Here is a 15,181-nt window from a genome sequence, read left to right as displayed (position 1 = left end):
TTTCCTAGTTTAACTCACAAGTTTTAATTCCTATAGCTTTCATTCAATTTTAATTGCATATTAGAGTTAGTTTAATGTTTAGGTCCTGGATAATTGCATTGTAAAAACCATATTCTAGTTCATTTAGGAATTTTGTCAAACACTTAGGTTAGATAGGTTTTCATTGAGGACTTTTAACAAACCGTTTTAGTTTTCTTATTTTTGCATCAATTCATTCCATTGGAAAGATCAAAACATCTTATAATACATCCACTTATACATTCCATTCACTCATAATGTCATTTCATCCATCAAATTAGGAAATTCAAAGTTAGAATCACATTTGTGCATAACTTCATTAATTTCATACAACTTATGTTTTATGTATTTTTTTAGAGTTAGAACTAGGTTAATGCATCATCTTAGACTTGATTATTTATGCACATACATATGCTAATAATTGATTGAAAGACAAATATTCATCGAACAATTATATCCCTCATTATTTTGAAATATGACTTGATTACTTCTGGCTAGGCTCAAAAAGACTTATATATCCCTCACTTTATTCTCGTACTCAATAATATAATTATAATTTCTTTTGCCCATAGTGTTGGATAATTTCCTACAAGTAGATTTCCCCTTGACAAGTTGAAAAATTATTTTGTATGACTCAGATATTTATGCATATACATATGCTAATAATTAATTTAATACAAATATTCATTGAACAATTATATCTCTTATTCACTACAAAAAATCATGTAAGTTGTGGCGTTTATTTTTGTATCTTATGACATTTGAGACGTTGGTTTTTACATGCCTAGTGTTTTTTGAAAGTGTCGTAATTCCTACACCACAAATTATAATATGGCGTTTTGAAATGAAACGTCACAGTAAACATCATTTTATACATTATATAAAGTGACGTTTTAAGGAGGTAATTGATGATGTAACATCCCGACAGGATATTACGGATTTAAATAAAAGAATAAGAAAATAGTAAATAAGTTGCCTTTAATAAAACCTCATTTCCCAAAAACGTGGGAAATTTAAATCTTTTATTATAACCAATATAATTCAAAACCATAATTATAATCCATAGTAACACTTCCAAAGTTTGAGTAATAAAGGATTATAATTTATTTCCAAAAACATAAAATATATACATAAAACTCCCGAGATATCCCATCTCCGTGGCTAAGCCTCACCAGAACCACCTGCAACAACATCATCTGCTCACGTGTACCACGTACACGATCATCGCCAAAAACAAGCAGATAGGGTGAGCTTAACAAATAAAGCATATAATTATATATTCACACACACACATATATATATATATATAACACATCATTCATATCAGGGAAAGTTCCTTTCGCTAATTCCATATCACATGGCCACCACCATGTGAATCGTGTTCTACATCTTCTAGTGATTACCCTAAGGTGATTTGCTGCCATTGCTACAGATCACACACCGTAATGCCAGGTGGAGTTCCCAAATACGAACATAGTTCGCAACATCCCAAGACTACCAAACTCGTCAGTCAACTACTGAGGAGGGCAATCTATCTGGACCCATCCGTATTGGCCACAACTAGCACACTCACATCGGCAACACTCGCCAACCCAAGCTAAACTCAAGGGTTCCTCGTGTTCATCCGCCATCCCGAGCTCAACTCGAGGGATGTCATTCCGAGCTCAACTCGAGGAATGCCACATGCTTAACCCCTATCCCGAGCTCAACTCAAGGGATACGTTCCAGAGTAAGACAACGCACCCCGAAGTAAGACAATGCCCCTTCACCATAGTACCATCGCATGGCGCAAGCCATGAGGCGCCAGGCGCATCGAACTTCTAGGCTGTAATACTGTATTCAGAAAGCAATACGTTGCCCTTCCTGTCCTCCACAGGTTCGACTAATGCTCCAAACAACTTCAAAGACCCCTAACTCATTTTGTTTAACACAATAATTTTTCGAAGTCAGTAACTTAGACCTCCACACTCACTCAGAATCCTCCATACTCACTAAAAACCTCAATCGACATTGGATCGTTCCTCCGTCACAGCAACGCAACAACTTAGCCTTCATCCTACATAGCAGTTCACGTTGACCTTCATCGATCAACGCAAAGTGACTTCGTCGGCAGCAATGAGAGTATTGTTTGAGAGGAAAGGGAGCAAAGGTTCATCAACAGCTAACACGACCCAGCTCCGTCCAAAACGAGGTTCACACTTAGAAACAAAACCCCTTCACAAACCCTAAATTTGTGAACAGGAAAGGAATCAGAAACCCTCTGTGGATTGGAAAAAATTCGTAAGTGATGGGTTTAGGGTTTTTCATTTTGGGATGTGGTAGCTTTTATGTATATTGGTTGCGAAACCATTGTTCTAAGTGAATGAATTTTTTAATTTGGTTGTAAGCTTTTCTTTTGATTGTGTGTGCATGAAAAAAATGATATTGGCTACGATAAAATATTTTGTTTCTGATATTGGTGAAGTCGTGTTGAATCCTGTCTGATCATTCAGGTTCTAAATTTCCACGAGTTTGCCATATATAACTTAGCACCTTTGAGATATGCTATTGTTTATGGGTGTTCAGATGCAACAATAGTTCTGGGACTAGTAGGCAAGGTAATACTTATTTGTCTCTCCACTATTGTTTATTTTTGTATTTCTATCTCTTTTCTTTTCCATTTCTATATTCACATACAAACAGAGAGATAAAGAGAAATTGTAACTGAAAGAATTGAACTCAAAACCATACAAACACAATTTCTATGATGTTTTCCCTTGTAGCATATTGGATATTCAGAGTTGATATTTTAAAATAAAATCCCCTGCGTTTTGATTGCTGTCTAACTTTTGTGTTCCTTGAAATTGGATTTTTATGGTAGAATTTGTTTAAATGGTTATTAGAGGGGTTGAAATCAATGATCGCTATGTTTACACATCTTGGGATGAACAATGCCTTGTTGAGCTAAGAAAAGAGTGGTAATATTGGTGTAGATCCTTGACTCTTGTGAGTCTGATATTGCTTAAATCCATGACTCTGCATAATGTCAGTGTGTGTAAGCCATGTGAGGTGCTGGGTGATTTTGGCTGAAATATTAAATGAGGAAAGGACTGTTTCGTGTTCAAACATGACTATTGTAGGGGACTACACCTTTGCTATTATATAGTTAAAATATGTAATATAGGATTTTAAAATATTAAAATTTCTATTAAAATAATAATTATTTTTAATTAATTTCATTTCAATAAAATTGTTAAGTCCAATTAGTAAGACATATTTGCAGTTCTAACATGAGGAGCAGTAAATTTACTGTTTACAAGTAACTGCTGGATTAAATTTTATTTTGTTAACTTATTACTGATACATTTACTAAAGAACTTGGCTTGAAGCTTGAAAAAGTGGATTTGGATATGTTTCGCATTTGAAAAAAAAAAAGAATTTAGCTTTATTTTTAACATTTGAATGCTTTATAGAACTTTTATTTTTGTTTACTGATTGTGATTGCAAGAAAAATTTCAAGAAATTTTGTATATATGTATATATATATATATATATATTTATAGTTGTGTAATTTCTTATATAAATTAATCTAGCCTTATGCATCCTATATAACAATAATACTAAGTTATATAAATTAATCTAGCCTTATGCATCCTATATAACAATAATACTAAGTGACGGTGGTGGCATGGGTATGCAGGGACATCTTTTCAAATGGATTCAGCATCATTTCTTGCAATAGAGATAATATATAGTAAAATTTAGCTACAATTAGTTTATTCTCTTACTCTCTTTAAGTTAAACCTTAAACTCTAAAATTTTAAAGCCACATTTTTAGAATTTTTCTTCATTTAAAATGCTTATCTTGAAATATTATTTTGCCCAGCTACTCTTTTTTAAAGAGTAGCTCAAAAAGTTGAACCAAGTATCATCTTAAAATCTCTCCAACAACAACACATGCATGAAGGCTCATCTTCACAAAACTCTCATATTCCCTCTATTATTGACAATGAAATATACTTTAGTGTTGTTGGAGGTGAAAGTAAAAAGGGAATGTGTATGGACTTGATACATTAAGCAAAAAAAATTTTAGTTCTACAGGTGCTCACTCTTCTACTAGCCAAGCTCCAGTAGTACATCAAATAGAAGAAATGAGTGAGACTGATATTGCCGTCGTTAGGCGATCAAATTACCACTACTTTAGCAACTTCAGTATTGCTAGTTTGTAGTGAACAAAATAGTTAGGTTTAAGATAACCCTGAGTTGTCTCACAACGAATACGGAATTGATCTCAAATATTTGATTCTTAAAAATGCAATTGAAACTAGCAACTATAAAAATAGGGGGATTTTGATGTGCAAAGAAAATGACACAGAAGATTGTAAACACAATAATAGTAAATAGGTCAATTCCACTGCTTTTTCTAAATAAGATTCTTCATTGGTTATCTAGAGATTATTGTTATTTTGATTATTGTTGTGGTTTTTTGTTTATCTATGTCCTTTGCTTCTTAATCGAATAGAAAATAATGATTTTAAATCTACATGCATGCTAATCATATGAGTTAAAAGGTTTTTAAATTAAATTGAGACTTTACTTTGATTTTGTTTAGAAACTTTCATTTGATTAAATAAGTTTTTGCCAATAATTGAGACTTTAATTTGATTAGAGGTAATTACTTTAACTAAAATTAGTCAAGACTTTACTTTGATTAATTAAGTTTTCTATTTGGTAAAGAAACAAAGGAATAGACATGATTAGGCATAGTAAAATTAATTGAGACTGTACTTTGATTGAATTTACTATGGACAATCTAACAATTCTCACTTTTAATTGAGACTGTACTTTGATTAAAAGTGAGGATTCCAACAAATGAATTGAGTCTTTACATTGATTGATTTGTAAAACAACAACAATAATTAATTTAACAATAATCTCTAGATAACCAATGAAGAATCTTATTTAGAAAAAGCAGTGGAATTGACCTATTTACTATTATTGTGTTTACAATCTTCCGTGTCATTTTCTTTGCACATCAAAATCCCTCTATTTTTATAGTTGCTAGTTTCAATTGCATTTTTAAGAATCAAATATTTGAGATCAATTCCGTATTCGTTGTGAGACGACTTAGGGTTATCTTAACCCTAACTATTTTGTTCACTACAAACTGGCAATACTGAAGTTGCTAAAGTAGTGGTAATTTGATCGCCTACGACGGCGATATCAAATTTGGCGCCGTTACCGGGGAGTACGGTTAGTATTTATTTTATTTTGATTCTGTTTTTATTTATTTATTTTATTTTATTTTATTTATTTATTTATTTTATTTATTTATTTTACGCATATACGTTTAATATAGTTTGTTATTTTGTAGTCTCTAGTTTTATTTTAATATATTCCAAGCAAAGTTCTATTTTTGTTTTGATTAAGAATTTCTTTTAAGAAATTTTTTGAGACTAGTTTGGAAAACTCTGTCTAGGAAAGACTTGGTATTTAAGTTGTCCACTGTGACGCACCTCTCTTTCCTGGGAGTAGACCCAACGACATCTTAACTTATTTCTTTCTTGAAATCTTTCTCCAAAACAAGAATAGGAAGAAAAAAACACACACAGGGAAACACTTTTAGGTGGACTGCATAGTGCATGACTCGGGCCAATCCGGGTCAATTCTATCAACTTGATTCAGAACTTGAAAGGAACTTGCGTACATCACGTAGGAGACTTGAACTCAGGTGTTCTACTGAAGGAGCACCATCATCATCTGAACCTACCACTGAAAGTGTACCGCTAGAATCACCTCCGGTGATTAACATATCTTCTGATCCATCACCTGAACCAGAAATTCAAGAAGATAGAATGGAAGAAAGAACAATAAGAGAGTTGGCTTCACCGGATGCAGCAATTACACAAAACATGTGCATCCAATATCCAGATGGAGAATGTGAGCTTAAGTCTGGGTTAATCCATCTTTTACCCAAATTCCATGGATTAGTAGGAGAAGACCCGTACCATCATTTGAAGGAATTTCATGTTGTTTGTTCATCCATGAGACCTACAACAGTGACAGAGGAACATATCAAGCTTAAGGCTTTTCCATTCTCATTGCAAGATGCCGCTAAGAATTGGTTATACTGCCTTCCGCCAGGATCCATCAATACCTGGGAGACTCTGAAAAGATTATTTCTGGAAAAGTTTTTTCCAGCATCTAGAGTTGCTGCTATTCGCAAAGATATTTATGGGATAAGGCAACAAGAAAGAGAAAGTCTTCACGAGTATTGGGAAAGATTCAAAAAGTTATGTGCTTCCTGTCCTCATCACCAAATAAACGAGCATCTCCTCATTCAATACTTTTATGAGGGATTGAGTATCATGGATAGACAAATGATAGATGCTGCAAGTGGAGGGTCATTGGTGGACAAAACGCCAACAAATGCAAGACAATTGATTGAAACTATGGCATCGAACCATCAACAATTTTCCACAAGGAGTAATTCTATAACTCTATTGAAGGGAACCCATGGAGTAGAAGCTTCATATGTTGCAGATCACAAGAAATTAGAAGGGAAGTTGGATGACTTAGTAGCCATGGTAAGGACCTTGACAGACTTACAGAAAAAGCCTATCCCTTCTACTTTATGTGGAATTTGTGCTTCTACTAATCATGCTACAGAGGCTTGTTCTATGTTAAAAGAGACAGGGACGTTAGACAATGAACAACCTCAGGCATATGCTGCAAACATCTATGGCAATAATAGACCACCTCGGCAGCAATACAACCATGATTTATCCTCCAACAAGTACAACCCAGATTGGAAGGAATATTCCAGCCAGAAATGGGGAAATCAACAGCCTCAACACCAACAAGTCTATGTTCCACCTCAACAGAGGCAACAACCACAACCAGCTGCAACCTCTGGTGATTCAAACATGGAAGCAATGATGAAAATGATGGCTGACATGATGAAGGGACAAATCAATGAGTTGAAACAGACGATGGAAGCAACCAATCAAAACTTGCAGAACCAGATTGGACAAATGGCAAATGAGTTAAATCAGATGAAGTCTCAACAAGGCTCGAGCAATTTGCCTGCACAAACTGTAATCAACCGGCGAAATGTAAGTGCTATTACTTTAAGATCGGGTAAGCAAATACAAGGCCTTGGGGATGCCCAAGAAGATGAAGATAAGGACAATGAAGTTGTACCTAATGATGAAAGAGGAAGATCAGATGAAGCAACACAAGCAACATCTGAAATACATGCACCCAGTGATAACTCCAGGTTGGTATCCCCTAATACTTCCTCTGAAAATTCTTCTCCTTATTCTCCTCCTCCTCCTTATCCAAACCGTTTGAAACCAAAAACTAAAAAGATGGAGGAGTTAGACAAAGAAATCCTGAATACTTTCAAAAAAGTGGAGATAAACATCCGTTTGTTGGATGCTGTAAGACAAATTCCTAAATACGCCAAGTTTCTCAAAGAATTATGTACACATAAAAGGCGTATTATGGACAAAGAGGTAGTGAACATGGGAAGAAATGTCTCTAGCTTAATTAAGAAGCCTGCAGTCAGAATGCCGCAAAAGTGTAAGGATCCAGGTATGTTTTCTGTTCCCTGCATTATAGGATGTACTAAGTTTGACAATGCTATGTTAGATTTAGGAGCTTCCATTAATGTAATGCCTTTATCTGTTTTTACTTCACTTTATCTTGGACCTCTTAAGTCTACTGGTGTGGTCATTCAATTGGCCAACCGTAGCACAGTTAACCCTGCAGGTGTGCTAGAAGATGTGCTTGTCCGTGTGGACAAGTTAATTTTTCCTGCAGATTTCTACATCTTGGACATGAAGGATGATGAAGGAATGAGTTCAACCACAATTATCTTGGGAAGACCATTCATGATGACAGCACGTACCAAGATAGACGTGCATGCAGGATCCTTGACTATGGAGGTAGGAGATGAAAAGGTGTAGTTCAACGTGCTAGAAGCCATGAAGCACCCAATTGAAGACCATTCTTTGTTTTGTATTGATTTACTGAGTAATGTAGTGAACAATTATGCTTTTGGACTTTTGGACGTTTTATCTGGTTTTTCTTCTTCTTTGGATTTTTCTTCGAATATTTTGGGCTCAATTTTAGACGAAAGAGAAAATTGTAAAACAGGTGATGTTGAGGACGCGGTGTCACTGTTTGATACACCTGTGGCGTCCAAGTGTGATGCTGAGGTGGCTGAAATTACTTTAGGCAGTAAAATGTTGCCATCTGTGGAACAACCACCCACTTTGGAGTTGAAACCTTTACCATCTCATTTGAAATATGTTTATCTTGAGAGGGATGGGAAACTCCCTGTTATTATATATGCCTTGCTTACTAACGAGCAGGAACAAAAGCTATTGCAGGTTATCAAAGATCACAAGCGAGCAATAGGTTGGACTTTGGCAGATATTCCTGGTATTAGTCCTTCTTTCTGCATGCACAGAATACTCTTGGAGGAGGATGCTAAGCCAGTAAGGCAACCTCAGAGGAGACTGAATCCTCAGCTGATGGAGGTTGTGAAGAAAGAAGTCACCAAGTTGCTACAAGCAGGTATTATATATCCCATTTCTAACAGCACTTGGGTGAGTCCTGTACATGTGGTCCCCAAGAAATCTGGGATCACCGTGGTCAAGAATGAGAAGAACGAGTTGATTCCTACTCGTATTCAGAATAGCTGGAGTGTCTGTATTGATTATAGAAGACTAAACCAGGTCACCAGGAAGGACCACTTTCCTTTACCATTCATGGACCAGATGTTAGATCGATTAGCAGGTAAGTCTCATTACTGTTTTCTTGATGGATTCTCTGGGTATTTTCAGATTTGTATTGCCCTAGAGGATCAACATAAGACTACTTTTACTTGTCCATTCGGTACATATGCTTATAGGAAAATGCCATTTGGCCTTTGCAATGCTCCTGGAACATTTCAACGATGTATGATGAGTATTTTTACAGATTTGTTGGAGCATTGTATTGAGGTTTTTATGGATGATTTTAGTGTATATGGTTCATCTTTTGATCACTGCTTATCTAATCTTGCTAGAGTCTTGGAGAGATGTGAAGAAACTAACCTTGTTCTTAATTTTGAAAAATGTCATTTTATGGTAGAACAAGGTATAGTTTTAGGTCACGTTGTTTCCAAGAATGGTATATTTGTAGATCCTGCTAAAATAGATATTATTTCACAATTGCCTTACCCCTCTTCTGTGAAAGAGGTTCGATCTTTTCTTGGACATGCAGGATTTTACAGGAGGTTTATCAAGGACTTCAGCAAGATAGCCAACCCTCTCTCCAACTTGTTGCAAAAGGATGTAGCATTTGACTTTGGAGAGAGGTGCAAAGATGCGTTTGAGACATTGAAAAAGGCGCTTACCACCACTCCTATCATCCAGCCACCTGATTGGACATTACCATTCGAGTTGATGTGTGATGCATCAAACTTTGCAGTAGGAGCGGTGCTTGCACAAAAAGATGGGAAGCTATCACATGTGATATATTATGCTTCCAGAACATTGGATACAGCGCAGGCTAACTACACCACGACTGAGAAGGAATTATTGGCTATTGTGTTTGCCTTGGACAAATTTAGACCGTATATACTTGGTTCCAAGGTAATTGTTTATACTGATCATGCAGCATTAAAATTCCTTCTGAAGAAAGCAGATTCGAAACCAAGGTTGATCAGATGGATGCTACTGCTCCAAGAGTTTGACATTGAGATTCTAGACAGAAGTGGATAGCCGATCATCTTAGCAGGATTGAAAATGGAGAAGATAACATTCCTATTAAGGATGACTTTCCTGATGAAGTCCTCCTAGCATTGACTGTTGTGAAAGGTATGTTTCCTGAACCTTGGTTTGCTGACATTGTTAACTATTTGGTTGTTTCTGCTATTCCTCCTTCCTTCTCCAAATATGAAAGAATCAAGCTAAAAAGTGAGGCAAAGTACTATATATGGGAAGACCCAATCTTATGGCGCATTGGTAGTGACCAAGTCATAAGGAGGTGTGTTCCAGATATCGAGATACCTCATGTGCTTGAGTTCTGTCATTCGTCTCCTTTTGGTGGACATTAAGGCACACAAAGAACAGGTAGGAAGGTGTTGGATTGTGGATTATATTGGCCTACTATTTTTAAAGATGCACAAAGGGTATATGAAAATTGTGAGCAGTGCCAAAGGGCAGCCAGATCCATTACAAGAAGGGATGAAATGCCTCAACAACCCATGCTATATTGTGAGGTATTTGATATTTGGGGTATTGATTTTATGGGTCCTTTTCCTCCTTCTTTTGGGTTTTCTTATATTTTGCTTGCTGTAGACTATGTCTCCAAATGGGTGGAAGCCATAGCTACAAGGACTAATGATTCTCGAGTTGTTATGAGTTTTGTCAGGTCTAACATTTTCTGCAGATTTGGGATACCACGGGCCATCATCAGTGACCAGGGGACTCATTTCTGTAATAGGCTACTTGAGAACATGTTGAAGAAGTATGGGGTGACACATCGCATTGCTACACCATATCACCCCCAAACTAATGGGCAAGCAGAGATCTCTAACAGGGAGATTAAAAAGATACTAGAGAAAGTAGTGAAGCCTAGTCGAAAGGATTGGGCCACAAGATTGGATGATGCACTTTGGGCACACAGGACAGCCTACAAAGCACCTATAGGTATGTCGCCCTTCAGGGTGGTTTTTGGAAAGGCTTGTCATCTACCTGTGGAGATTGAACATCGGGCCTATTGAGCCGTGAAAGCATGCAACTTGGATTTGGAAGAAGCAGGAAATGAGCGAAAACTTCAGTTGCAAGAACTAGAGGAGATTAGGCTTGCAGCCTATGAAAATTCAAAGTTCTACAAAGAGAAAACCAAGAAGTTCCATGACCAAAAGCTTGTGGCTAGAAAGGATTTCAAGGTAGGCCAGAAGGTGTTACTATACAAATCCAAGCTTGGTCACATGAGTGGTAAGTTGCGCTCTACTTGGGAAGGACCATACATTGTTACAGAAGTCTTCCCTTATGGAGTAGTGGAGATCAAGGAAGAATCCTCAGCAAGAACTTTTAAAGTTAATGGGCATCGTCTTCGGATATTCAATGAAAATCAAGATATGTTGAACAAGACGATGGATGGGATGAACTTGACTTCTCCCTCATACCTTCCACCTTGAGGAGGTAAGTACACTTCATACTTTTTCTTTGCATTTTATACATATTAAATACATTGAGGACAATGCATGGATAAAGTGTGGGGGTGTGGGGAGATTTCCCCCTTTTCTGTTTTTGTTTTCTATTTGTTTTGTTTTTCCTTTTCTAATTTTGTTTTCTGTTTGTTTTTATTTAAAAAAAGAAGAAGAAGTTTTTGTTTTCAATAAAACATATTGACATTGGATTTTTGGATTTGATTTACTAATTGGAACGATCATAATTCTAGGAAAATAAGAGTCATGTGCTATGAATGGATTGTTTCTGTGATTTACTGATTGAGTTGATTTGAGAGTTTCTGGAATAAATCTTTTGTGAAAGAGTTTTTGACCTTGTGAGTTTTGAGCTTTATTGTAAGGATGAACTACCATGTGTCATTCCTATTTTTCTTGTGTGACTTGCTCATGTCTTGTTGGTACTCAAATGTTTAGCTTGATTCTGTTGTTTTGCATCTTAGGTGAACATGCATGATTTGATATGACTGAGGTATTTCTTATTTTTAGCTACTTGGCCAAATAAGCTAACCATAACATTGATCCATTGGTAGCCCCTTGAGCTTAAACCTCTTTTTCTTGTTTTGAGCGTATTGCTAAACCTTAAAAAGAAAAAGACCATGTTTTTCCTTACCTTAGGGAGAAAGAAGGAGGTAGTGGATTATGTTGAGATTGGTTGAAGAATAAAGTGTGGGGGTGTGTATTTCCCCCACAAAATTATAAAAATGGCAAAAAGGAAAATAATTGTTGATGACAGAGTGTTGAAATGAAAAATGATTGTTGTCTGAAAAAGAGCAACAAAGGATAAAAGAGAAAAAAAAAGAAGAAGTAAGGATTGTTTTTGAAACTATGCTCCATAACTCTTTCTTCCCTACTATTTCAAAAACACACAAATCCTAAAGTTTTTCCTACCTTTGTCTTGGCCTCATTATAACCTTGAAAAGTCCTCATGATTTTTGAATGCATGTTTTCTGAAAGCTGTGAATATTAGAGTCTTGCTAAGCATTGAGAGTTTTACTTGCATGGGTATTTTGAGTGAAAACACAAGCCAAAACACTTGAGCGAATTTTGGTGAGAAAATATACATTTGACTTGAGTGTTTTTCTTTCATATTTGATTATCTTGTAAACTCAAAAGATTAACTCATGTGTGAAAAACAGAATTTTATCCATTTGTTTGTGCATGACAACATGATTTCTAGTAGATTGATCTGTTTCCATTTGTATTCATTTCTTTAATCCACTAAAAATATGGAATAAAAGATCTCAGAATAAAGTTTTGAAATTGTTCAATTTTGCCCAGGAGTGCAAAAGGATAAGTGTGGGTGTGTGATGAGTTCAATAATCTCAGAATAACAAAACAATAATCAAAATAACAAAACATATAAATTCATCTAACCTCAGAATCCAGTTAAGAAATTACAGTGGAATCAACCCTAAAAGCTTAGCCCTCCATGGCTTTGATGGAATACATGATGATATGAAGGAAAGAAAATAAAAGAAAGAATGAGAGATATGGTGGAGACGGTATCTGCCAAAACCAGAGAGTTCTAAGTGTCTAAGCTGTAAGTTGTCCGTTCTTCGTTCTCCCCCCTTCTGCTCCCTTAAGCCTCTTTATATAGGCTTTCACTGGACTTTGGGCTTTATTTGTCATTTGCTAAAATCTTTTATTTTTATTTAATTAATTAGCAACTTAATTCTTGTCCAATTTCCAATTCTACCCCTCTCATTTAACCATATTTGCAGTTTTGACTAGAGTTGACTGCTAACTTTGACCAGTTGACCAGAGTTGACCAGTTGACCAGTTTGACTGTCCTATCAGATGCTGACACGTGGCGCAGAGTAATCTCTCCAGAATTAGGGTTTGCTGCTCCTTCCTCCTTCCTCCCTTGGCTGCGCAGGTGCAATGACGGCGGCTGCTGACGGCGCGGCTCCTCCTTCTCCGGCGAGGCTTGACGGTGGCGGAGCAATGGCTGCCATGGCTGCTGCTGCGGACGTTTCGCAGGTGCAGGCGTGCATGAAGATGGTGAAGTTGCTCGCGTAAATCTGGTCCAGGTGTGTTTGCGAGGTGAAGTGGTGGCCGCTGCTCCGATTTGGTCTGTGTGCGGACGTGGTTGTAGGTCTGCGGTGGCCATGGTGGTGCGCAGACCAAGCTTCGCGGAGGCGTGGTGGTGTGCGTCGGATCTGCTGCAGGTGAAGGTGGCGCGAAGGAGGAAGATGGTGGTGGTGGAAGCGCGAGAAAGCTCGCGGAGGAGATCTGCAATGGAGGTGGCGTGACGGAACTGCGGAGTTGTGGCAGGTCTGCGGTGGTGGCGGAAGCTGCGCGATCTGTGGTGGCGCGAGTGAAGAAGATGCGCGCTGTCACGGTGCTGATGGTGCGTCGTGGTGGCCGGAATGGAGGCTGCTGTTTCCGGCGAGTTGTAGTGGTGGCCGGCGAGGAGATGGCGGCAGCGGCTGCTGTGGTGGGTGGAAGGGAAATTAGGGTTAGGGTTTCATGTGTGAGATGGAGGAGATGATGACGTGGCAAGATCTGAGTGGTCAATTTGGTGAGTAGAGGATTATGACACGTGGCAGCTTATGGTTGGCTAATTTTAAAAGGTGGGGATTGCCACATGGCATGATCTGGTTGAGTGGAGTTTAAGTGGTAGGAGGGGTGCAACTTAGTGAAAACTGGGGGTGCAGAACAGGGTTTTGGTGGTCCACTTTGCAGAAGTGTGCAAATAAAATCTGGGGGTGCATTTAGCTCCTGATTTATTCTTTTTCAGAATTTCTTGATTTTGGACTTATTTTGTAATTTTGAATATTTTAAAATCACACTATTAATTGACCAAAAATAAATTCCAGCTGCATTAACAAACGTTAGAATATCCAATAATATTTTATGCAACTAAAATCAATTTTTACGCCACTTTTACCAAACTTACTCAATAAATCCAATAATCACAAATCCTAATTAAATCAATCTTTAAGCACAAAAAATTCAATTAAATCCCCAAATTTAAATATTAAATGAGGGCAAAAATTTGAACTCATCAGAGACTATTCAAAAGTTGAATACTGAACTTATGGCAAAGAATGCCAAGGAGAAGACACTTGAAGAAAATGTTGAACACTTGATGAAAAGTCATGCCAAATAGAGTGACCGTATGCATGAACAAAATGAACGTATGCGCCAAAAAGATGAACATATGAAACTTATTTTGCAACATATTCATTTGAAAAATGTTGTGTCAAGTCTTAATGATGCTACTACTATTGAAGATGATAGAGTAGACCATATCAGTGATTGTAGACCAGGAGATCATTAGTTTCATGTTTAGCTATTTGGTATGTTTCAATGTTGCACACTTTCAAACTATTTTTGTTTTGTTCTTTTGGATCATGTTATATATTTACCACTTGTAATGTATGTACTACACTTTACTATATTATGTAATGTAGTTTGTTATTACTTAGCTATTAAATTTTATCATTCATAAACAGGTAAAAATATTGTTTTTAAGCAGGTTAAAATCATTAGAGCTGTCAAAATGGATAATCCGGCCCGACCCAGCTCGACCCACTACGGATTAATCACTTAGTGAGCCAACCCAACCCGGCTCACTTATTAGTGAGCCAAAAAAATTTCAACCCGACCCGGCCCACCGGGTTGGTGGGTTAAACGGGTTGGCTCATGGACTCATTTAATTAAAAAAATATAATTTATTTTTTTATTTTTTTAGTCAAAACTAGATTATAATTCTAATTAAATCTAAATAAACTTTAATACAATTCAAATACAAACCAAAATCACAAAAATACAAATTATTTATGTGTTGACTAAAAAAAACCTAACATGACCCAAATACAAAGCCTAATTTAGCAAAAAGTACTGGTGAGCCAACCCATCTCATCACGGGTTCAATCCGAATGAACCGGGTTCTAAGTGACCCGGGTCAAAAATCAACCCGTATTGAAATTT

At 36.9% G+C, this 15,181-nt stretch overlaps 1 pseudogene; it reads left to right on the top strand.

Moving 5' to 3' along the window:
• The first annotated feature begins 5,909 nt into the window (after positions 1-5,909).
• LOC146886775 (uncharacterized) lies at positions 5,910-14,793 on the top strand (annotated as a pseudogene).
• Positions 14,794-15,181: the final 388 nt, after the last annotated feature.

Source organism: Vigna unguiculata, chromosome 4 (genome assembly GCF_037176805.1).
Source record: "Vigna unguiculata cultivar grain cowpea cultivar isolate G323 ecotype 2 chromosome 4, ASM3717680v1, whole genome shotgun sequence".
Lineage (NCBI taxonomy): Eukaryota > Viridiplantae > Streptophyta > Magnoliopsida > Fabales > Fabaceae > Vigna > Vigna unguiculata.
The sequence above is the reverse complement of the archived record's forward strand: the minus strand, read 5'-3'. Positions and strand labels throughout refer to the sequence as shown.